This window comes from Aquarana catesbeiana, linkage group LG05 (genome assembly GCF_042186555.1).
Source record: "Aquarana catesbeiana isolate 2022-GZ linkage group LG05, ASM4218655v1, whole genome shotgun sequence".
NCBI classification, from domain to species: Eukaryota; Metazoa; Chordata; class Amphibia; order Anura; family Ranidae; genus Aquarana; species Aquarana catesbeiana.
The window spans coordinates 572,209,053-572,235,610 of record NC_133328.1 but is presented as its reverse complement, the minus strand read 5'-3'; positions in this window follow the sequence as shown (position 1 = coordinate 572,235,610).

The following is a 26,558-nucleotide window of genomic DNA, read 5'->3' as shown; positions in this document are numbered from 1 at the left end:
AAACCAAAATATCCAGCATGAGCGAGATTCATTATTATTTTTTCAAGATTTATCAAAATATACACTAGATCGGAGAAGAGCACTGAAACCCTTGGTGGAACAACTTAAAAGAAATAATCTGCAGTATAGATGGAAATTCCCATTTCAGTTACAGGCCCAAAAAGAGGAAGCAATTGCAACATTCAACGATTTAGAAGACCTACCACAGTTTTTGGCAACCCTTAAACTTTCAGAAGTGGAACTGCCGGACTGGCCCATTTCTTATATGAAATCGCCAAGAAGATTTTGAGGAGCAATGTATGGGGGAGGGGAGAGGGGAGAGAAAGGGTGATATGGGATCATTAATCTACTAGCTACACAAATAGAAGCTGCATAGGGGGGGGGGGGAGGGGAGAAAAGAGAAGGGAAAAGTAAATAATATAGGGGGGAGTGAGGAAGGGGGATTATGTAAAAAAAAAAAAAAAAAATTTTTTTTTTTTTTTTTTTTTTTGGACTCGCACATTATTCTTGTGGTGAGATACTAGCACAATATAGTACACAATAATGTATCATAACAGTATAGTTTGTTGGAATGTTTTTTTTTTTTTTTTTTTTTTTTTAATACGTAGGATATTTTAATAGATTTGACACTGTTTTTTCTTAGCGAGATGTTTCCACCATATTACTTATTATTTATTTATAATAAAATAGCATAGATTGATAGATTGGTTGGATACTACGGTCACTGATGGATATGACACTTAGAGGGTATGGGGGGGGATATGGGGGGAGTGTTAGTCGGGGAGGATGGGGGATGTTTTTTTTTTTTTTTCTCCACATTGGATATTTTTGCAGATTTGAATACTGTGTTTTGATGAGATGCACTATATAATTTATTACTATATAACAAAATAGTTAGATTGATGGATATGTTGGTCATTGATGGATACGACACAAGAGGGTTTGGGGTAATATGGTAGGTGTGTGTTGATATGGGGGGAGGGATAGCTAGGGGGGAGGGGGGGTTCCTTTTTTTTTTTTTTTTTTTTTTTGGGGGGGGTAAACAAGGTTCTTGGTGAGATGTTCACATCACACAATCTATTATTATGCAATAAATTAGCATACACTGATGGAATTGACATCAGAGGGTTCTAGGTAATTATAGCAGGGGTTTTTTTTTTTGTTTTTTTTTTTTCTCTTCCCCTCTCCATCCCCCCTCTTGCTGTGTCTCTGCACCCCCTCCCCGCAGTGTCGGACAGAGACATCCCTCATGCGGGATGGGATGAGGAGGGGAAAATAGATAGGTACACAAGATGTAGGTTTTAAGATGAGAGACCCTCCCCATGCTCCCACCCCCGTCTGTGCTCTCCTATTCTCCCTCTCTACTGACCTAGAGTGAGGGTAAGGAAAATCAATATGGAGATGGGAGTAGATGAAATAAAATAATAGTAAATTAAGGCTTAATCATAGCATGCGCCACCGATAGAGCGGCTAATCTTGGACAGCGGTGTCCGGTGACCCCCCTATAGGGAACTTACTTTAGTTAGTAAGACAGACTTATATAAGTCAATAGTTTTAGGGTAGTGTGAGTGGTGAGTGTGAGTGTGTGTTTTTCCCTTTCCCCTAAATTTTTTTTTTTTCTCTTTCTTGGGTACCTCTTGGATTTTGAAGTATGAAAATATGTTCTTATAATGTTAGAGGCCTTAACTCGGCGGCAAAGAGGTCTCAGATTCTGTGCTCTCTCCATAAACAAAAAGTTGGTGTAATATTCTTCCAGGAGACGCATTTCCGCACAGATCATATCCCTAAACTACAAAATAGATTCTATACTGCATGGTATCATGATTCCTTCGGGTATTCAAAATCAAAAGGTGTCTCTATTGCAATACATAAGACAATACCACACCAAGTGTTGGAGGAATGGCGTAATAGAGATGGAAGAGCGATACTACTCAAAGTGTTGATACTCGGTAAGAAATATACCCTCATCAATATATATTTACCTAATCAGGGTCAACACAAAGTAGGAACACAAATGTTAAAAATGCTTATGGAAAAGGCAGAAGGGATAATAATAATAGGGGGGGACTTCAACTTTGTCTTAGATAGGGAGAAGGACACTACAGCACCATCACAAATACAGGCGGGTAGGGAGAAAAAAAGTTTTTTAGACATGATGGTAAAATATCAGTTATTTGATATTTGGAGGGTATTGCACCCAACCGAAAAAGACTTCACGTTCCACTCAAAAGTCCACGGGACATACCATAGATTAGATTTTTTCTTGATAAATCAGATGGGGATAGAAATAACCTTATCCACTGAGATAGGTAGCTCCTTGTGGTCAGACCACGCGCCAGTATTCTTGGTGCTAGATATATTTAAGAGTAAAAACAATAGGGGAAACTGGAAACTTAATGACAATTTGTTGTATGATGAAAAATGTGTGACAGAGATTAGAAAAGTGATAATAGATTTTATATATGATCACATAAAAGATACTACATCCTTGCCGAATCAGTGGGAAGCATTAAAGTGTGTAATTCGGGGTTTTTTTATAAAACATGGGGCCAGGTTGAAGAAAATAAAAGGGAATAAAATGACTCAATTATTAAAAGAAATACCTAAAATAGAAACCCAACATAAACAAAACCCAACGCGTGATAAATTAATCGAACTAACGGATATGAAAACAGAACTAAAAACACTGATAAATGAGCAAACCCTACGAATAAGAGATAGTAATCGCTCTTTATATTATCAGCAGGGTAATAAACCAGGTAAACTTCTTGCTAGGGCTCTGCGCCACCGGGGCAATACAATGCCCATTATTAAAATCAAGTCAGAAAAAGGAGATATGAGGTATGATTCAAAAGAAATATTAAAAGAGTTTCAGATTTTTTATACAAAATTATATAATATACCTAACGATAGCATAAACAGCGATCCGAAGGGACTCCAACAAAGTGTGTATCAATATGTTAAAGAAACTGCACTCCCCACACTAGCACCAACAGAAACATCACAATTAGACCAGGATTTCTCAGAGATAGAGGTACAAAAAGCAATTGATTCATTAGTACCTGGGAAAAGCCCAGGCCCGGATGGTTTTACTCCTAGACTCTACAAAACATTTAAAGAAGAACTTATCCCTATAATAACGCGGACCTTTAATGCAGTATCTACCTCAGTGCCTTTTGTCCCACAAAGTATGCAGGCGTATATATCACTTATACCCAAACCAGAGAAGGATCATACATTATGTGGAAATTATAGACCAATCTCATTAACAAACATTGATTTAAGATTGTACTCTAAAATAATCGCCAATAGACTGACACCTATAATGCCTCTGTATATACATTTAGATCAAGTAGGTTTTGTGAGAGGTAGGGAGGCAAGAGATAACACCCTAAAAACACTCACACTGGTGGAACATGCACAGAGAGGTTCCATCCCATCCTGTCTATTGGCAATTGATGCTGAGAAAGCTTTTGACAGGGTGGGATGGAACTTTCTTAGAGAGACATTAGTACAATGGGGATTGGGCCCTATACTTATAGATAAAATAATGGCATTATATCGGAATCCAACAGCTAGGATAAGGGCAAATGGTGATCTTTCGGAGGTAGTCCCTATAACGAACGGCACCCGACAGGGTTGTCCGCTATCCCCACTGCTATATATACTAGTGATGGAGCACTTATTAAAAGCAGTCCGAAAAAATAAAGACATACAAGGAATCAAAGTGGGAGACATAGAGTACAAGATGTCAGTATATGCAGATGACATTCTATTATATATCTCAAATCCCTTGATATCATTACCAAATATAATATCTGAATTTAAACGATATGGGGCACTTAGCAATTTCAAGGTAAACTATAATAAATCTGAAGCTCTAAATATTAATCTGCCAAATAGTATGTTGGAACTCCTTAAAAACAATTTTTCTTTTAAATGGCAGGAAAATGCAATCAAATATTTAGGTATCTATATCCCTACCGACCTTGGTAAATTGCAGGAATATAATTATGTCCCGATGGTGCAGAAAACTGCGAGAATGTTACAACAGTATGAGAAAGGAATGTTTTCCTGGATGGGTAGAATAAGTATAGTGAAAATGGACATATTACCCAAGATTCTCTATATGTTACAAGCGATACCCACCTTTCCCTCAACAAATGTTGTAAAAAAACTACATAGTTTAATAGGTAAGTTTGTCTGGGGAGGCAGGACCCCCAGAATCAATAGAACAGTGTTAAACAAAAATAAAAGAGATGGGGGCCTTGCCCTTCCAGATATAGATTTATATCTTAGAGCAATTTTGGTAACAAGAATGGTGGATTGGTTCCACAGCAGAGATAATAAACAGTGGGTGAGGCTTGAAGAAGAGATAACGGCCTTAAAATTAAAATCATTACCATGGATTAGAAAAGAGCTAAGACCGCCAGATGGAGAAATGCCCTCTCTAGTGGTATCAACACTAAAGGTATGGGATAGCATGATAAAAAGAGGGATAGGATCTACCAATAGAGGCCCAATGATCCCATTATTTAGTAACCCAGAATTCCCATTGGCACTTGAAGCCAAAACATTTCTTAAATGGAAGAGATCTGAGGATACCAGGATAGCGGAAACAATGGTGGGGAATACACTCCTCCCATTGGATAGATTGGGCGAAGAACATAAAACAAAATGGATGCAGTATGGATTGCTTCAACGGTATATTACATCTTTAATAAAGGAATCAGTAATAGATAGGCCTCTGACAGATCTAGAAAAAATTTTCCTGCAGGAACATAGACCCACCCATGTTCTATCTAAGATATATAAATATTTAAATTCAGAGAACAAAGAACTGGAACTACCCTACATTAAGAAGTGGGAAATAGAGATAGGGATGGAAATCCCTAGGGAAAGGTGGAAAAAAGCAATCATAGCAACCCATAAGCTCTCAATATCTGCTAAACATCAAGAAAGGAACTATAAAATCTTAGCCAGATGGTATAGATGTCCTGTGGATTTACATAAAATAAACCCTGATAATGAGGATACATGTTGGAGGTGTCATGCAGCTCAGGGTACAATGTCACATATTTGGTACTATTGCTCAGAAATTCAACCATTCTGGCAGAGAATATTCGAGATATACAGAGATATGACAGGTACGGATCTATACCCTGGAATACAGATAGCAGTATTATCTATGATCCCAGGATCAGTGAAAAAAATAAAAAAGGGAATTTTGAAATATTTTTTGACAGCGGCTCGAACCATTATAGCAAGAAATTGGAAGAGCACACATATGCCTTCAGTAGTGGAGTGGGAGTGTGAGATGGCGGAGATGCGTGCCCTGGAGGTAAGATTGATGATAGAAGAAGGGTATAAGGAACAAATATTAAACATATGGATTAAATGGGAAGAGTACAGAGCCTCTTCAAAGCTTCTGAGAAAGGCATAGAAGCTCTAATTTAATATGGGAGGAAGTGAGGTCCCCGGGAAAAAAGAGAGAAAATTCTAAAAGAAAATTATTATAATTTTCTTTTTTTTTTTTTTTCCTTGGTTATTGCTGTCATTTGGTGTGTCGGTATGAATGGGTTTGATTGTTTTGTTAGAGAGGATGGGGGATGGGTATAAATATATGCATGTACACCCTTGAATAAATTGTGTTGTTTTAAGGAAATAGAGAATGTAATAATGGTCACGATAAAGAATTATAGAATTGTTTCATGCCATGGATGTATATATATGTATTATAAAATATTGTTAAAACGTTTTGATAAATAAAGATTATATAAAAAAAAAAAAAAAAAAAAAGTGTGTCTGGCTGGATGGAGGCTTGCACGGTCTGAGCAGCAGTAGGGATGGGCGGAGCTGGCAGAGAAAGTTCATCACTCTGCACACAGCAGCACCGATCACTGTCCAGCCCATCAGGAACCAGAACTCTCCCCAGGCCAGCTCAAATGCTCTTGATTCAAGCCATGGCAGCTGCCATTAAGGTGCATTGCTAAAATGTATTTGTAGAACAAGCTGGATTAGTGCCAGCAATACTAGATTTGTGAAACTTCCTGTCTGTGTCAGACTGTCCAGCAACTCTGATGAGAACGCAGACCACGATGACTTCTCTTTTTCCCAGGATCATTAGAAATCTTTATTGGACATTTACTGAGGGCTAGGTGTTTGCCTGTGAGGTTAGGGTCTGCTTGAATTCATTTCAAAGCCTATGATCAGTTGCACTTATTCTTTAAAGTGGATGTAAACCCAATGTCATCCTTTCTAAACTACTGCCATAGGGGTTATCTATAAGGATATACATGTATCTTTACCTGTCAAATGTCTCCCCTCTGTCTGTTATTAGACCCGAAAAACTGCAGATTCTGTGGGTGGGTCTGTTGTCTGGAGCTCGGTGGGTGGAGTCGTGATGTCAGTAGACTCCCCGCCCACCTCTACACTCCCCTTGTCAATATGCATTTTCTCCTGTGTATTTCTAACACTGAACTTCTGCTATGATCTCTAACATCCAGTGAAAAGACAGGAAAGTAACCACATGACTTCAGCATGCCAAATCATGCCAAGGTGTGGAACAGCCAATCCTTGCAGAGCTGCTGAAGAAAGGAGTGGGGGAGGGAATTAAAAAATAATGCATGTCTTAGGCTAGTGCACGAGATATGTAAATCACCTGTCAATCACAGCAAGGGGGAGGATTTGACAAAGTTTTTCTCTGTTTGTCAAGATTTATCTCACTGAACAATAAAAGAGGATTGCTCAGAGCTGGATTAACTCTGTGTGGCAAGACTGGGCTCAAATGATAGGAAATCTTATACTTTACATTATGACATAAAAAAAAAAAATTCAGGTTTACATCCACTTTAATGTCAATTAGAAATGTCTAAAAAATCTATGCAGTGACTCAGTATAAACATGTTTTTGGATATCTCTTTGTAGCTGCTAATATGTTACAAGAAATCTGTATTTTAGGCTGGCTATGAAACAAACTTTAGCCCCAGAGCGGCCCTCTTCCTCTCATAGTAACCATTCCTCCTTCAAAGCCCCTTATTATTTTTAGTTATTACTTATATAGTGCTGTCAATTTACACAGCACTTTACATATACGGCCCCTGTCCTCAAGGAGCTTACAATCTAATGCCCCTAACTCCAATACTAGATAAAGCAAAAAACCCCTGGAGGATGGGACTTTAAGAAGTGACTGAAAACATGAAAGTATAAAAATACACAACATGTAGGTATACAAATCCATCAAAAGTTGGTGAATGTAGATATATGTTGGTACACTCTTAACTTGACCCAACGTTCCTGGCTAAATGCCCTTCTTCAGGGTTTATTCAAGCACATAGAGTCATATATCTAAAAAGCATGTGTTATAAATATTAATGTATAGTTTAGTAAATACATATTAGGTTATATTTGAAAAAATATCACCACAGTGAAAAAGCATACATATAAAGCATCTTACATGATAAAAATCCAACTTGCCACTTCACATGACTACAGAGAAAAAATTGTACAGCTGTACAGCTGAGCAGATGTAATAGAAGTTTCTCCGAGCCCCACTCACTGATGTCACCAGTGAGGATCCCACTGAATCACACTCTCAGAGGAGACTCTACAGTCTAGATATACAAATTTATAAAAAAGTGTGGCTAGAGGAATATCTGCATAAATGTGCATGAAGGCACATGAAGTAAAGGAAAATAGGAACACGTATAAACACCTACCAAGCGTGGGGGTAGGAGGGGATATGGATGACTCAAGGGGTGTATTGCCCAAAACTGCTGTTAGGAAGAGGGGGGCCAAATTAGGTCCGCTAATCCAAGAAGTATGCCTATGTAAATAGCAGGTAGAGGCATGAAGACAAATTAGTCTCACATACTGGGGCTGATAAAAAGGATTAAACAAAAAGGGAGAAATAAAATAGGAGCATATCCCACAATAAACATGTTAGCTACCTGTCAATAAAGATGGCCGAACCGGCCGTTCATATCCCTTGTAGATTCAGAGCCGCAACAGCTGTGATAGGCTGATGCGGAAGTGGCTTTATATTGTCTGTAGGAAGGCGTTCACGGCGACCAAAGGGGTGAATGGTCGCGTCTAAAGACCGTAATCACGCACACGCGTGCGCAATGGCATTGCAACATTATGATAAGGTCTTGAAGTAGAAGGCAATAACCGAGCATGCGTGAACAAGGATCCCCTGCTCAGGGAGCGCAGGGCCCCGCCCCTAGGTGGTGCGGAGACCTGCGCTGAATGAGCACCGACGCAGAAACACCACTGAACAGTGGAGCAAGGGCGGGTGCATCCGACGAGGAAGTGTCAGAATGCGCCCCCCCCTGCGCCGGGTGGAAGACAACGGGGAGCAGGGGAGGAGAAATGCAATAAAAAAAATAACAATACTCATGTATCCTGTGAAATGGCAAGAAGACAACAAGGCAAATATGTAGATGGTCATAAACAGGAAAAGGGGCAAAAAGGACACTAAAGAGGGACCATAGTCCAAAACACAAAACAAAATAAATAATAAAAAGTAATATATCCAATCCCATTAGAGACATCTGAATACAGTTGTAAATGTATGTATATATATACACACAAAAGACTACGTACAGAACTGTAGGGAGATCTTGAACATACGAGGCACCGAACCAATGTGATAATGGTGGAGAGTTACTCCTCCCACCCCCCTGAGGAGAATCCCTCAAGAAAGGGCCAGTAGCTTATTATGTCGTTAAGACCTGGAGGTGTGGTGGCATTCCAATTACGTATCCAACGTGATTCACGTTGTAGTAAGGTCCTGTTCCAATCCCCCCCACTGGGGTTTGGATGTACTCTATCCAGAATGAGAAAACTAATTGTAGGAAGTCTACCTCCATGGACCTCCCTAACATGTCGTCCTAGCGGTAGGTCTGGGCAAGACTTTTTCGTGGTGGTGATATGTCTAGACGCTCTCTTATAGAATGGCTGTTTCGTCTTGCCTACATAAAATGAGCCACATTGACATAAAAGCATGTAGACAATGCCTATGGTCTTACAGTTGGCGTAATGACATGGTTTAAAGTCCCTACCATTGGGTAATGTAATGTTGACACCAGTGTGCATATATTGGCACAAATGGCATCCACCACAACGGAAAGTGCCAGGTCATTTACAAGGGTCTGAAGGAAATTCACCGGTGAATTCACTCTGGGTGAGGATATCTTTCAAAGATCTGGACCTACGGTAGGAAATAGAGGGTCTTGAGGGTAAAAAAGGACTAATAGACGGATCAATATTAAGGAGATGCCAATACTTAGAGATGATCTTGTTTATCTGCTGGTTTTGTCTGGTATACCGAATAATAATTCTCGGAGTATTGGTTTTGTCCTCCCAAGGGCAAAGGATGAGTGCTATCAGCATGTAGGATGGGTGCGAAATCACCATACCATCCAGTATCGTGATCCAGTATTTGTACAATCTCAACTTCACCATGACGTATAGTACTTCTGAAGTTAAACAACAAGAAGCACTCACATGAGTGTAGACGGGTAGGCCGCACACCCCATACAGTGCATAAAACGAACAAGACAAAACCCCCTATCGGGGCTTTTAAGCAGCCAATAAAATACAATATGGGTGGTTGAAAAAATTGGGTTTTATTGGTACAAAAAGTATATATATAAATAACGTTAAAAGAGAAAATTCATTGAAATGAATACTGACTGTTAGAGTCAGGACACGAACTGAATATGGCGTACATATGCAACAGACAACAGCCTACAGTGAAAACCAATGCAAGACACAATGTATACGGGGGCAGCCTAAATTCCCCCAATTGTGAGCCTTGGGGTTAAATAACAATAGATGCCTCTAAATAAAGACAGTAAGCCATACAGTGTATGTGGGACAACAATAATTATATGTAATAATCCTGACGCGTTTCGACCCTTCCCGGGTCTTCTTCAGAGGATGGCTGTCCACACTAAAAGAAAAGGGGGGTAACATATATCAAACATAACATCAAATTTCCACGGTGCTAGAAACCATGCAAGCATACCCTGTAATATAATTGAATAAATTGTATAGTTACCTATCGCAAGAATTGTGGCACTACAATGTCATTGTTGACATTGCAAAATGTTTGAGATGATACAATTATTCCTTCGCTCCCCTGTCTCCCCCGTGTCGGACCAACTCCCCCAGGGACGGGTGAAGGACCAAATGAGTCTTACGAGAGATCACGCTTACCAGCCCCCCACGTGGGAGAGGGAGGGAAGAGAAAGGGCGAGACGGGCAATCCAGAACCGCACCCAGATAGGATTCACGTTAGTACTATAAATCAAAAATGGAAAATAACAGAGGGTCAGTTGATTCATACCATGTAGTTGGGAGTTTCCCAACCATGGAGTTCTATGTGCTTTCTAAATTATAAGTCCATGGGTGTACAGGAGGGCATTGCTAAAGAATGAAAAGGGGAAGGAAAGAAGGGGGAGGAAAGGGGGGGAAGGGGAAAGGGGAGGAAGGGGAAGGAGGGCAGAAGAAGGAAAAAGGGGAAAGGAAAGGCATGTGAGGAAAGAGTGAAAAGAAAAGAAAAAAAAAAAAAAAGAAGAGGAGTTAATTTTCTTGACCTTACCATTTTCAAAGGAAAGGATGGTACCCTCACTACTTCCCTGTATCGCAAAGATACAACATGTAATACCATCCTACATGCTGATAGCGCTCATCCTTTGCCCTTGATCAGATCCATCCCATTTAGCCAGTATTTGCGATTACGTCGTAGCTGTATGGAGGACTCTGTCTTCCATAGGGAGGCCAATGCCCTGAGAGACAGATTGCTCTTTAGGGGTTATTCATCCACCTGTTTGACAAAAGCCTTCAAAAGAGCCATCTCTAAGCCTAGACAAAATTTACTATCAAACAAGTCTAAGTGCTCTGTTAGTAGGGAGGACAAAACCAATACTCCGAGAATTATTATTTGGTATACCAGACAAAACCAGCAGATAAACAAGATCATCTCTAAGTATCGGCATCTCCTAAATATTGATCCTTCCATTAGTACTTTTGTACCCTCTATTTCCTACCGTAGGTCCAGATCTTTGAAAGATATCCTCACCCAGAGTGAATTCACCGGTGAATTTCGCTCAGACCCTTGTAAACGACCTGGCACTTTCCGTTGCAGTGGATGCAATTTGTGCCAATATATGCACACTGGTGTCAACATTACATTACCCAATGGTAGTCACTTTAAACCATAGGCTTTGTTTACATACTTTTATGTGGTGATAATTTTTCAAATATAACCTAATATGTATTTACTAAACTGTACATTAACCGCTTGCCACCCGCCGGCTGTCGTATGACGGCCAGGCGGCGCGTCTCTCGTTCTGGGAGGGCTTCATATGACGCCTTCCCTGCCCACCAGGGGGTGCGCGCACGCTGCTGGCGGCAATTGCGCCCGCCGTGTCACTGGGCACACGATGCGTGTGCCCGGCGGCCGCGATGTCCCCCGGGCACCCGCGATTGCCTGGTAACACGGCAGGACCGTGGATCTGTGTGTGTCAACACACAGATCCATGTCCTGTCAGAGAGGAGAGGAGACCGATGTGTGTTCTCAGTACAGAGCAACACCGATCGCTCTCCTCCCCTTGTGAGTCTCCTCCCCCTTCAGTTAGAAACCCTCTCTAGCAACATAATTAACCCCTCGATCACCCCTAGTGTTAACCCCTTCCCTGCCAGTCACATTTATACAGTAATCAGTGCATTTTTATAGCACGGATTGCTGTATAAATGTGAATGGTCCCAAATATGTGTAAAAAGTGTATGATTTGTCCGCCGCAATATCGCAGTCACAATAAAAATCGCAGATCGCCGTCTTTACTAGTAAAAAAAAAAAAAAAATGCTATACATCTATCCCCTATTTTGTAGACACTATAACTTTTGCGCAAACCAATCAATATAAGCTTATTGCAATTTTTTTTTACCAAAAATATGTAGAAGAATACATATCAGCCTAAACTGAGGAAAACATTTGTTTAAAAAAAAATTATATATTTATTATACCAAAAAGTAAAAAATATTGTGTTTTTTTCAAAATTGTCGCTCTTCTATTGTTTATAGCGCAAAAAATAAAAACCGCAGAGGTGATCAAATACCACTAAAAGAAAGCTCTATTTGTGGGGAAAAAATAATAAAAATTTCATTAGGGTACAGTGTTGCATGTTGCATGATCGCACAATTGTCATTCAAAGTGCGACAGCGTTGAAAGCTGAAAAATGGCCTGGGCAGGAAGGGGGTGAATGTGCACTGTATTGAGATGGTTAATATTTAAAACATGTTTTTTAGATATATGCTTGAATAAACCCCTGAAGAAGGGCATTCAGCCAGAAACGTTGGGTCAAGTTAAGAGTGTACCAACATATATCTACATTCAGTAACTTTTTATGGATTTGTATACCTACATGACCTTTTTAATTCTTTTTCATATTTTTGTTTGCTAATATATAATAAAGTTGTGTATTTTTATACTTTCATGTTTTCAGTCACTTCTTAAAGTCCCATCCTCCAGGGTTTTTTTTTTTGCTTTATCTACCAGGGATGTGGTGACTTTTAAACTATTTTTCTCTTTTTTGAGGGATTTCTCCTATAACTCCAATACTAGATCCAATTTAGACAGAAGACAATTAACCTTCCAGCATGTCTTTGGATTGTGTGCGAGGAGGAACCTGGAGGAAACCCGAGCAGGTACAGGGAGAACATGCAAACTCCAAGCAGGTAGTGCCGTAGTTGGGGTTGGGATGTCTGACATGCGTACAGATGTAAAACTCAGAACGCAGTCTGTATTTGGGGGTTGTGGGTTTGTATGAATGTGCAGGTTTACACAGTTACCGGTGTACATCCTGCAGCTGTATGCAGCACCTGTGGCTCCCGGGTGGGGAAATACACCCAAATGTTCCATTCTATGGCCCTAGGTGGTGGGGTGCTTGAGCCCTCAGTCAACAGAAAGGCAAAACAAACAATTAGAAAAGATCAGTTTGATGTTTGTAATGTCATCAGAGTTGTGTTAATGCTTTATAAACATTTTTTAAAATTATTTATTTATTTTAAAGGTGGAGTTGGGCTTTAATCTACAAACAGCTATATTTAAAGTGGTTCTAACAGCAGGAGGTTTTTTTTATTACCACTTGCCTACTGGACACTTTTACCCCCTTCCTGCCCAGGCCAATTTTAGCTTCCAGCGCTGTCACTCTTTGAATGACAATTGCGTGGTCATGCAACACTGTACCCAAATGAAATTTTTATCATTTTTTTTTTCCACACAAACAGAGTTTTCTTTTGGTGATATTTTATTACTACTGGGGTTTTTATTTTTTGCTAAAAAAAAGAGAACGAAAAAAGACAGAAAATTGTGAAAAAAACACCATTTCATAGCTCATAAAATTTTGCAAAAAGGTAATTCTCCTTCATTGATGTGCGCTGATGAGGCTGCATTGATGAAAGGGCGCTGATGGGCACTGATAGGTGGCACTGATGAGCACTGATGAGGCGGCACTGGTGGGCACTGATGGGTGGTACTGATAGGTAGCACTCAAGGGCACTGATAGGTAGCACAGGTGGACACTGATAGACACTGATAGGTAACACTGATAGGCAGCACTGATAGGTGGCACTGATGATGAGGCACTGATTGGCAGCACTGATGGGCACTGATAGGTGGCACTGGTGGGCATTGATAGGTGGCACTGGTGGGCACTGATATGCAGCACTTATATGCACTGGTAGGTGGCACTGGTGGGCACTGGCAGGTGGCACTGGTGGGCACTGTTTTGCAGCAGTGGGTGTCCGTTTTGCAGAACTGATGTCCCTCTGACAGAAGCCGGTAATCGGCTTTTTTTTTCCCCATACGCTGTCAGAGTGAGGGAAAAAAAAGCCGTTCTACAACCTTCTGTTTACATCATGTGATCAGCTGTCATTGGCTGACAGCTGATCACATGGTAAGGGGCCAGGATTGGCCCCTTACTCCGATTTGTGATCAGCCGAGTCTCATTGACTCACTGATCACAGGGCGCGCAGGCAGCTCATGCACAGGAGGATGTCCATGGATGCCCTTCCGGCAATTTAGGCCCACGCTGTAGCCGTCTTTCGGGAAGGAAGAGGTTAAAGTGGTTGTAAAGGCTCCAGTTTTTTACCTTCATGCATTATATGCATGAAGGTAAAAAACCTTCTCTGTGCAGCAGCAACCCCCTAATACCTGAGCTCCTTTGTGAATCCAGCGATGTGCATGAGAGCCTTGGCTGTCTGGGGACTCTCCCTCATTGGCTGAGACAGCAGCGGGAGCCATTGGCCAATGAGGAGAGAGAGAGAGGGGGTGGGGCTGTGCCTCCTTGGGTGCCTCCTTTCGAAGCTGCTTGCTCAGGGGGCATTTGGCAGGAGGGAGGGGCCAGGAGTGCTGGCGGGGGACCCGAGAAGAGGAGGATCTGGACTGCTCTATGTAAAACCATCACCCATAGCAGGTAAGTATAACATGTTTGTTAAGTTTCTTTTTTTTATTTTTAAAATGCCTTTAATATCACTTTAATGCATTCTCATTAAAGTAAAAAACCTTCTGTGCATAGCCTCCCTGCATACCTACCTGAGCCCGATTATGCATGTCCCGTTTAGGACAGCCTATTCATTTCAACGTGCTGCCCTATGCGCAAAAAGGATGCGCATGACCTTACTTTTTTTTAAAGTGGTTGTAATGACTGAAGGTTTTTTACCTTCATGCAGTCTATGCATGAAGGTAAAAAAACTTCAGTGTGCAGCGCCGCCCCCCCCCCCAATACTTACCTAACCCCAATCTCGATCCAGTGATATGCATGAGACCCGAGACTCTGCCGGGTCTCTCCTGCCTGATTGGCTGACATGCAGCAGCAAGAGCCAATGCTCCCACTGCTGTCAGTCACAGCCAGTGAGGCGAGAGCGGAGGATCGGGGCTACTCTGTGCAAAAGTATAACATGTTAGTTATTTTTTTAACCTTTTCTATACAGGGCACTTATACCCCCTTTCTGCCCAGACCAATTTTCTGCTTTCAGTGCTCTCACACTTTTAATGCCAATTACTCAGTCATGCAGCACCGTACCCAAACAAAAATGTTGTATTTTTTTTTCACACTAATAGAGCTGGGTTTTTATTTGTTGTGATATAAGTGAAAAAAGAGCGAACGTTTAAAAAAAAAAAAAAAAAAAAAAAAAAAAAACTTTTTTTTTAGTTTCTGTTATAAAACTTTGCAAATAAGTAATTTTTATTCCTAAATTTGGGCCAAAATTTATACTGCTACATATCTTTGGTAAAAATAACCCAAAATTAGTGGATATTATTTAGTCTGTGTGAAAGTTATAAAGTCTACAAGCTATGGTACCTGATGCACTGATGGCCTATCTCATTTCTCGAGGCCCTGAAATGTCAGGAAAGTACAAATCACCCCTTTTTGGAAAATAGACAGTCCAAGGTATTTAGTAAGAGACATGGTGACTTTTTTGAAGTTGTAATTTTTTTCTACAATTCTTGGGAAGATTAGAAAATTCATTTTATTTATTTTTTTACACAAAATTGCCATAATAACAAGTTATTTCTCACACACAGCATATGCATACTTCAAATTACACCACAAAATACATTTTGATACTCCTACCGAGTATGGCGATACCACATGTGTGAGACTTTTTAACAGCCTGGCCACATATAGAGGCCCAACATGCAGGGAGCACCGTCAGGCATTTTAGGAGCATAAATACACATATAATTTCCTAACGACCTATCACAGTTTTGAAGGCCCTGAAGCACCAGGACAATGAAAATGCCCACAAAATGACCCAATTTGGGAAAGCAAACACCCCGACGTATATTCTATGAGGCATAATGAGTCTTTTGAACATATCATTTTTTTTCACAAGTTTTTGGAAAATGTGGAAAGAAAATGAAAACGTATTTTTTTTACACAAAGTTGTCAATTAATAAGATATTTCTAACACATAGCATGTATATAGCAAAAATTACACCCCAAAATACATTCTGCTACTCGCCCTGAGTATGGTGATACCTCATGTGTGAGACTTTTACACATCCTGGCCACATACAGAGGTCCAACATGCAGGGAGCACCATCAGGTGTTCTAGGAGCATAAATTACATATCTAATTTCCTGACAACCTATCACACTTTTGAAGGTCCTGGAGCACCAGGACAGTGAAATTACCCACAAAATGACCCCATTTTGGAAAGCAAACACCCCAATGTATATTCTATGAGGCATGGGCTGTACTTGGTTACTCAGATGGGCTGGTGACAGGTACCCTGATGGGCTGGTGACAGGTCCTCTTTACTATTGGGAGCAATCAGTGTGTATTGGTATGTACTGTAGACAGTAACTAACTGTTACCACAACCTCCTCCTCACACACGATCGGTGTGCGAGAAGGAGGACCCGGTAACAGCTAGTTACTGTGGCTTGTTTACATTCTGTGACCGGCTGTGATTGGACACATCTGGTCACGTGGTAAAGAGACAATTTAATTGGCTATTTACCCCGATCGGGGCGTGTCAGCGTGACACGCCTTATCCCCGATTGTTGCTCTGCGTGCCCCTGGGAGCGTGCACGAGCAGCGTGCATGAAGACAGTGCATGTGACCGGCTGTGATTGGACACAGCCGGTCATGTGGTAAAGAGCCATTATTACTTGCTCTTTACACTGATCGGGAATGGACTATGTCCAGAGGGACACGCCTCATCCCCGATCGCCGCACTGCACACCCCCGGGGGCGTGCGAGAGCGGGCGAACGTCATATGACGCCTGTCCAGGTGTTCCTGCAGGCGTCATTTTACTATTACCCAGTAAGTAGGTGGTTAAATAAAAAAAGTTTCCTTTAGAATCACTTTGACTTTGTTACCATGCATTGTGGTACATGAAAAACAGGTAAGTTAGCAAGGGTATGTTAGGGTGTAATTAAGATTTAATCACACTGCAGTGTGCAGAAATGTTTTTTGCGCGTTGCAGGAACACGCGTGATTTTGTACACATTCTCACAAATGGGAACCCAGCTTTGGAACTTCACTGCTTCTATAGAAAACCCTATAGTAAGGATGAATTGCTCCACATTAGCTGGTAACTACATCGTTCAGTGGGAAGTTATTTACTGCTTATTAGGAATATTAAAGCTTATCTAAACCCAAAAGCAAACATTTTATATTTTGCAACTTAAAGTGGTTATAAAGGCAGAAGGTTTTATACCTTAATGCATTCTCTGCATTAGGGTGAATAACCTTCAGTGTTCAGGGCCCCTCCCCCAATCTCAATCCAGCGCTGTGCATGAGAGCAGCGTTTCTCTCCTCTCTCTCCTTCCTCAGGACATGGAAGCAGCTCCTGCTGCTGTCAGTCAAAACCTGGTAGGAGAGAGCAGGGGATGGGTCTGAGCCGCACTGTGTGTGTCAATGGACACACAGAGCCCAGCTCTGGGTCAAGCCTGCATGAGTTCCCCTTATAGCAAGTGGCTTGCTATCAGAAAACTTGGAAGGGGCAAAATAGCCAGGAGCACCTTGGGGCTCCCCAGAAGTAGAGGATCGGGGCTACTCTATGCAATACCATTGTACAGAGCAGGTAAGTATGACATGTTTGTTTACAATCCATTTAACAGTCCTTAGATGTGGTGGCTACACAGGGCCTGTGCAGAGATTTTTGTCTACACCGGTAAAGAAGCATTTTGCTGCCCCCTGTGACCTAAGCATGGCTCGCTTTTCAGTGGAGTATTTTCTGACCGTCTCCTGTCTAATATCTGCAGTCTCTAATTCTCTCCTGTATAATATCCACAGTCTCTGATTGTTTCCTGTATAATATCCGCAGTGACCATCTCCTGTAGTATGTCTGCAGTCTCTGATCGTCACCTGTAGTATGTCTGCAGTCTCTGATCGTCACCTGTATCATGTCTGCAGTCTCTGATCGTCACCTGTAGTATGTCTGCAGTCTCTGATCGTCTCCTGTAGTATGTCTGCAGTCTCTGATCGTCTCCTGTAGTATGTCTGCAGTCTCTGATCATCTCCTGTAGTATGTCTGCAGTCTCTGGCCATCACTTTTACGAAACACGCTCCTGAACCATACACTCTGTACGTAACATCATCCTGAGCCCTTCACATAGCATCCTCCTGAGCGTCACAGCCAGCAGTAGCTACAGTGAGCTCCGTCCCTACACAGACATGTAAAGTTTTGCTTTTGGAACTTAGAGAGCGTCCAGCTTGACCTTATATCCCTATGGAGATACCAGGCTTAGTTGACTCTTTATTGCGGTGAGTGCATCACCAAAGGGGTGTTCACGTGGTGGATCGGTGACGGTATTCAGGATAAGAATGCTTTAAATGGGACATCGCACCGTACACTTATTTAAGGACTTTTGCATAGACTTTTATGTCACTCATTCATTTGTGTTTGACGTTTTTAGCCCACTGAATGCTATCATATTGCACGGAATGTCTTTGGATATTTTGCTAGCGCTGTTAATGCTGCTATTTTTATGCTTATTTCTTTTTTATATTTGTACTCTTATAATAGCTGCTATAGTGCTTCATTCTTAAATCCTTGGAGCGCTGGGATCAGTTACACTTATTGTTACTGATAATGATAAAATGTAAAATATGTACATCAAGTGTACATTTTATTATTATTATATATAGGGGGTTTCACCACTATTTGCACATTGCAGTTCTGTGATATTTCTTACCTTTTGCAGAGAGGGTGACACCATCACTACTATGTTCTAATACACAGGTTGGTTTGCTTCTCTGTTATTATTTTTGTATGTAAGGGGTTTTACCATTATTTGCTTTGCATATTCTCAAACTATTTTTGCAGAGGGGTGACACCATCACTACTATTATGTAATACATTGGTTGATTTGAACTGGATATTCATTTATAGATTTTACCATTGCACTTATAAGTCCATGTGTAGAATTGTATAAAGGAAGTGTAGGGTTGTGCTGCATTTTTTGGCTTTTTATTGGTATAGAGAGGCCAGGACATACTGATCACCATTGTATGCCATAAAGAAACCGCCACTTGCTGGCCACTCCCACAGGTGTGCAGTAGCGCGCCGCATTAGCACCCTCACTTTTACCTCAAGCACCACCATAGCACCCAAAAAAACATTGTCTGGAGCCGCCCCTGCCCCGGATTGGATTTGAATTTTGGGGCCCCATCCCGCCCTCCAAGTTTTTTCTCTGTCTACATTTGGTAGTCATATCCCAAAAAATTCTAAGAAGTATCTTTTTTTTTCTAAGTATCTTTTTTTTTTTTTTATCTCATGGATGAAATGTGAGAAATAATATATATATACAATAATACCATAAACACATAGCACATGGTTATAAAATAGTTTACCGTTTTCCAATTAAAAAATAAATAAATATTTCCCTGGATTTCATTTTAAAACTCTGGTCACCTTATATTAGACCCTGGATGTCTCCTCTGTACTCCACTGTAGCTGATGGAACACACATCATGTTCCATCAGCCACTTCCCTGGACACTAATCTCGGAGAATGACAGCGCCGGTCCAGGAATGACAGCACTGGTGACGTGTCATACATGTCACTTCCTGGTCTGGGCACAGGAGGGGGGCTCAGTGGACGGATGTTTGTTGAGCTTCCGCCGCCCTTGCCAGCGACATCTTTCCGGTGCCTGCAGGTGGAACAGCGAAACACAGTAAACATGACGAGGTCTGATGGGGGCTGGGTGTTTCTCCATCCCTGGGGCTGCGATGTGCGGGAGTCCGTTCCTCCCCCTCACTTGACGTGGGGGCAGGGTCCGGCCTCCTGCGCCACTGACGTCTCCGACGCTCTATTTCCATCTGTGGCTGTGGGCGGGACAGGTGAGAGCACGCTGTATGGCGGCTCCGCCGTGTGCAGTGGGGTTCTCTCTTCCCGCCTCCCTCGTGCTGTATGGCCAATCAGGCATGACGTTGATGGGGCCCCGCCTCGGACGGGGAGTACAATGTGACCTGGGATGTTTGGTGGTTCATTTGCTTGCTTCATTCACAAGACAGCACATGTAGACCTGAGCGGGCTTACACATAACATGTATAGAACCACAGTGGGACTATTTCTTCTTCCATTTACATTCTACCGTGAGTTCTGTTTTTTGGCACATTTTATTTCGGTTTCATCACACATTCACTCTCATGTTATCCCCCTGTGGGAATACATAGAGACATTTTTACACTCTTATACTTCCACACCTTCACTAACCAACACCTTATCATTGATATTCTCCCACTTATTTCTCACAGATCACGATGCACGTTACCTGCACACAGACCACATTGGATCATGCTATGACCACCTTGTGGTCCCTTGTCTGCTTTCCCTGGTCCTTGGGGGGTTCCATGTCTCAGCCCCGGGGGAGATATCCCACCCAGTATCCCCACTCTCCTGTGCAGACATCGGGTCCAGCCTTGAGGCTGTGCAGTAAGTTATTAACTTATTCTATTGTCCCTATTTCATTGAAATATATATTGCTGAAATCTTCTTTTTCCAGAGGACATCTTTAACTATCAATATCTATGTTTCTTTATAGTATATTACATCATTACACTCCTGAAGAATGGCTGAAATGCCAAGAAACGCGTTGAGTGCTACCAGATGTCAAGCGATATTTGGTTATATTATTCATATTAATATTTTTTTTATGTATATTGTTTATACCTATTGTATTGTATGTTATGAGCAGTATTTTTTAGTGTAAAGCAGGCCATACATGGTCAAATTTCGAACGAATTTTCCTTTTTAAAATCAGAAAGTTCATTTTTTTTGTGATCCGATGATGCCACCATTGATTTTCGAAATTCGACCGACCAAGCCTTCAATTTCACCTCATGTTGCTACAGAAAAGAATTTTTTTCGTGGCTGGGAATCTTCTTTTCTCTTCATAAATTTTCTTATTATTTGCTTATTACATTTCTCACACGATTCTCCCATCATTGATTAGAATATCGTTCGTTTTTCAAAAAATTTCCAACATGTCCGATTCCTCAAATTTGATTGCTGCATGAAAATCGGCCCTTGCTGCAGCCCACTAATGGTGCGAAATTCGTACGAAAATTCTTTGATACGATTTTCCAAAGAAAATTCTTTAGAAATTCGAACCGTGTATGGCCGGCATAAGTCATGTGACTACCTATATACTTGATATAATGTTTCTCTTTAGAATGTGGTATGAACTTGTATATGCAACAATAAATCTTGCATTGTAATTTTTTTCATGTATTGATCCTATTTTGACATGACGTGCCTCATATAAAGTCCCAGCTTGCTTTCCTTTCCCACATGACGAGGGAGCGGCAGATTGGCAGTTGTGGAAGTGATCGGCGGCTTCAAAGTCGCTTGTATCACTTCCACATTGAAAGCTGACAGTTGGCTTTACAAAAGTACACACACTTCCGGCCGGGAGTGTGTTAAAAAACACATGTCTGCAGCACAGTTAAAAATCTGAATTCCAAGAAAAATGTACTGCCCCCCCCCCTTTTCCTATCATTGTGTCCTGAGGTGGCTGCCTAAGAGGCCCTATGGTGGTGCTGGCCCTGGATGTAGGAGAGCTTACAGGTTCAGGTCTGGTCACTGGCCTGCACTATTCAATAGAAATAAGATAAACCTGTGGTCAAATCCAAATATATTATATATATATCTATAGATATATATATATATATATATATATATATATATCTCAGGTGATAAAGGGGTATAACCACATGTTAACACTGAAAATTCTGAATGAATACTCTGCACACTGCTATACACCCTTTCTAATACACTTTACATAAGAACAGGGATTTTTAGTTCACACACACATTGCAATGTATGTTTAAGCTGGCCAACTGCGTCAAAGTAATCCCTCTCTGGCCAGTCCCTACTCTAATCATTCACCACACTTTTTAAACATGTCTTTGGGTGTAGGAGGAAACCGAAGTGCCCGGCGGAAAACCCCCTCAAGCACAGGGAGAACATGCAAACTCCATGCAGGTAATATCCTGGTTGGAATAGGAAACCAAGGACCCAGTGCTGCAAGGCATGAGTGCTAACCACTATGCCACTGTGCTGCCCGTATTTAACACACACACACCGCAAACACACACACACCGCAAACACACACACACCGCAAACACAACAAACACACTATCTATCTATCTATGAAATCTGTCCAGCAGTTGTATCTGTGGGGAGAGAAGAAACATGTATTAAGGATTTCATAAAAGAAGTATAAATAACCAGCAAAAGAAATGTTCTAAATAATTAGCTAATCAGCTAACAAAACAGTCACTGTCACCCAACAATGGTCAAGGAGGCAGTTTTGGGAGAAAAGACACAAATCGGAATTAGCCAAGTAACCCTCTGCCGTCACAGTGGACAGGTTCTTGTCTCTTGCATTCATATCCTGATTCAGCCACAGCAGCTAATGAATCATCCAATAAAATATCTTCTTTTTTTGTTTTCCATAGAGCAGGAAAGCTTAGAACCTCTGTTAGGTTTTATTGCTTACTGGGAAACGAGCTTCACTCGTACCTCCAATGTACCACCCACCATTTACCAACAATTGAGGTATCAATATTAGTGAATTAGCCCTGTAAGAGCTTTATAGCCTTTGGCAGCTAAGCCGACAATCCAAATCAGTTGGTGGACATGATTCTGAGCAAATACAAAGCTAATGTTCATTTTGTAACTACCCAAACTTCCTTCACAGAGTAGAAGGCTTTATTTATCTGATTCACCAATTTATTGATAGATTCTATCCATCTAATCACTCTGTAACAAGGACCTGCATTATAGCAAACCTCATAGATTACATTCACTATAATGGGATTCGGTGTCATTAGGCTCTATTCACAAAGTTATCACACAAGGATAAGGATCCCTATTTTTCAATAAGTGATCATTTTGTTAGTTGTAAAGAAAACTATTGTAATGGGGGAAATCTATCCTTCTATCAGGCATGGCTTACCTACTGCTGCTGAAATTGTTCCCTTATTCATCTCTGGTGGGTGTATGAATTTGTAAAGTTAGTGCTTCACGATCAAAGTCCATCCTAACTGGTGGCTGTAGAGATGATAATAGTCCAGGGATGATGACGGCCATCCGTCCATAATTTGGTAGATCAAACGTGGACTGTAGGTGAGAGAAGAAAAGTTAGATTTATCAAAGGGTTTCGTAAAGAAAATGCTCTTAATGAACAAAATCATTTCTAAATGTTTTTGCCAGATATTAAAAAACAATCACTTGTACTAAGAAATAGTATAAGTGATAGAAGAGATTAACCGATGTAGGACACTTACCCATATATGATGATTGACCCCGTCCCGGCAGAGTGGACATGTTCTGCTCTGTTCCATCCACCTGGTGATGCAGTCGTTGTGGAATTGGTGGGAACAGGGTAGTCTAGAAGATTTGTCTTCCTCTTCTATTTCCAGTAAACAGACGCTGCATTCAGGCAGCTCATCGCTGTGCTGGTTACAAGGAGGTGGAGTCTGGGCACTCCCCGGTTCTGCCTGGTTCTGGTCCACCGTAGAGCTGTTTCTGTCAGTGTTCTGAATGCTTCTGGAACTCTGGAGCTCTTGTTCTTCAGGCCAACGGGCCCATATTAAAGTTTTGGATTCTCTGATATGATGTATGGGAGAATCTTGGCCTGCAAAAACAATGATGTTTAGTAAATTGGAGATGCTTCCCTCCTGTCTAATGCTAAAGACACATTCCAAATCTTATTTCTTTACATTTAACCTTTTTTTCATTTGTGTAAAGTCACAGAGGTGACCTTAGGACATTATCCTCAGTAGCAGGAGAATGTCCAGGCAGAATGTCCTTCTATTATTTTCTGTATGTTATTAAATATATTTTGTATCCAATATGGAGAATATACCCCCCTCTGTAACTGCTGTTACAGATGTTTAGAGCAAGGAACTCCAGGGCAGGACAAACACAGGACAATTATCTGCAATTCTAACCTAATTTTCATAATAAATATGTTCATCAGCAGATGATATACTCATTTTTATATCTATATAGAGGATGCATTGATCCCCATGTGTGTGGCATTTTATTTCTTCTTGGGGAACCAGTAGTGAGAATTCTACTCACTCCTCTTCACTTAGATATCAATTTTGTGTGGACTAGCCCTTTAACAGCTGCATGTTGTCTGGCAGCTAAGTAGACAATTTGAATAAAGCAGCAGACATGATTCTTATGCCCCGGTACTACAATTTTTTTTTCATTTAACCCAGCAGGTTGAATAAAAAAAAAAAAAACCTATACTGATCAGCTGATTGGCTGTGAGGGCTATTGGATGCTGATTTTCCAGAATGTCCCTTCGACAAAAGCCAGTCTAATGATCTGTAGGACAGACTGCTGTACACACTGACCAAATGTCGGCCGGTTCCTGCCGAATGATTACAAAGCTATTCTTCATTTTGTAACCAACCCAAGCTTCCTTCACACAGCAGAAGGCTTTTTTTCCCGCTAACCCAACAAAAATTGTATTAATATTTTACCTGGCAGTCCTTGTATAGTTGGCTCTCTGTTGTCAAATCCAATGGAAAATGAGGCCCGGCTGGCCCAGAGTGAGCCAGGGATCATCAACTTCAGGGTTCCATAATCTTCTATGACAATTGTACGCTGTATGTGAACAGAGAGAAATTACATTTATTAAGAGTTTCCCAAAGGTAAAATTCTGAATCAACTAAATAAGTTTATATCATTTTATCCAGCTAATAAAAACAATCACCTTTAAAATGTGGGAGAAAAAAAAAAAGATGTAAGACACTTACCGTCATGTACCAAGGGAACGTTTCCTGGCAGATGGGACAGGTGGAATCCCTCTCTTGTGCCCATCTGAAGATGCAAAGGGCATGAAACTGGTGGGAACAGGATAGTCTGCGGATCTCTGCTCCCTCTTCCAATTGCTGTTGGCAGATTCTGCAAGTAGGATGCTCCTCCCTCTGCTGATCATGAAGATGGGGGCTCTGGATGCTCCCCGGATCTGGCTGGTTCCCATCGACCTCAGGAGGCGTATATTCCATTGGAACGTCAGGGTCCTGATATCTCTGGCGCAGCTGATCTTCAGTCATGTTCGATGACTGCGTTCTGTATCTCTGGATGATGCGATTGTGACATCTCCGGTGAAACCGATTTTCAGTCTCTCTGTCCCGCATTGGGGATCTTGATCTTCTCCTTTGAAGTATTGGAGAATATTGCCCTACAATAACAACAAACAAGATAATAACAATTAAAAGACAAATTCCAAATAATGATCTTTAAACTTCTTTTTTTTCAATCCTGTTGCAAGGTAAAGCAGTGCTAAACAGGAGCAGTGAGATGAATCATGAAAGAGATTTATTACAAGGTCACAGCCTGAGTCCTAAACTCCTTCTTTGGCTGCACTTGCGACTGCAGTCAGGGCCGGATTTCCCACAAGGCCACCGAGGCCAGGCCTCGGGGCGGCAGTGGTGCAGGGGCGGCGCCACATGCGCTGCCTGCAAATCGGCACTGAAAATCCCCACTATCTGTCACAGACAGTCATCAGACAGCCGGCATGAGCAGCACGCACACGCAGTGCCAGTGCATGTTGCTTTTTATTTGATCAAGGAGCGGGCCGCGGATGGGTGGGGCCTAGAGCTCCACTGACGATATGGCCCCGCCCCTCGCTATGCTGCCTGCAAGCAAGCGTGATCGGACTCGGAGGAACAGAGGCCTCGGTAGGAGGAGTCTGACCGTGGCGCGGAGTGGAGTGGGGTCAAGTGAAACTAGCAGCAGCAGTGTGGAAGAATTGATCAGATTCGAAGCTGAGCTGGCCAGGAGGACAAGGTAGGTCTTCTTTCTCCTCCCCTGGCTCCCACACCCCATATGTAGAACTGGAAAAGTAGAAAGTTTTAAAATTTAATGGGCACACTGGCTGCATTTGATGGGCACACTGGCAGCATATGATGGGCACACTGGCAGCATATGATGGGCACACTGGCAGCGTTTGATGGCAGTGTGGCAGCGTTTAATGGGCAAAGTGGCAGCGTTTAATGGGCACAGTGGCAGCTTTTGATGGGCACAGTGGCAGCTTTGGATGGGCACAGTGGCAGCTTTTGATGGGCACAGCGGCAGTATTTGAGGGCACAGTGGCAGCGGAGCATTACCCTCCTCTGCGCCGACTGCGCGGCCGGGAGTGGGGGGGTCTCTGAGACTGTGACCAGTGACGTGACTCGAGATGTGAGGAGAAGAGGCAAGTCACGAGTCACAAGAGTCAATTAAAGTCAGTTATTTTCAGTGTTCTCGTGTGTGGAGATATGTTTTTAATTGATCTATTGTAGCAGTCATCGAAAAAGGACGATAATGGTGGTGTGTGTGTGTGTGTGTGTGTGGGGGGGGGGGGGGGGCGGCATTGAAGGACCCGGCCTTGGGGCGGCAAAGGGAGTAAATCCGGGCCTGACTGCAGTAATCCTGACCCTGATCACTTCTTAATTCTGTGTATGTTTTTAGTGAAAATCTGTCTTATCTTCAGTAATAAATCTATCCGTGAACTTTGCAAACTGTT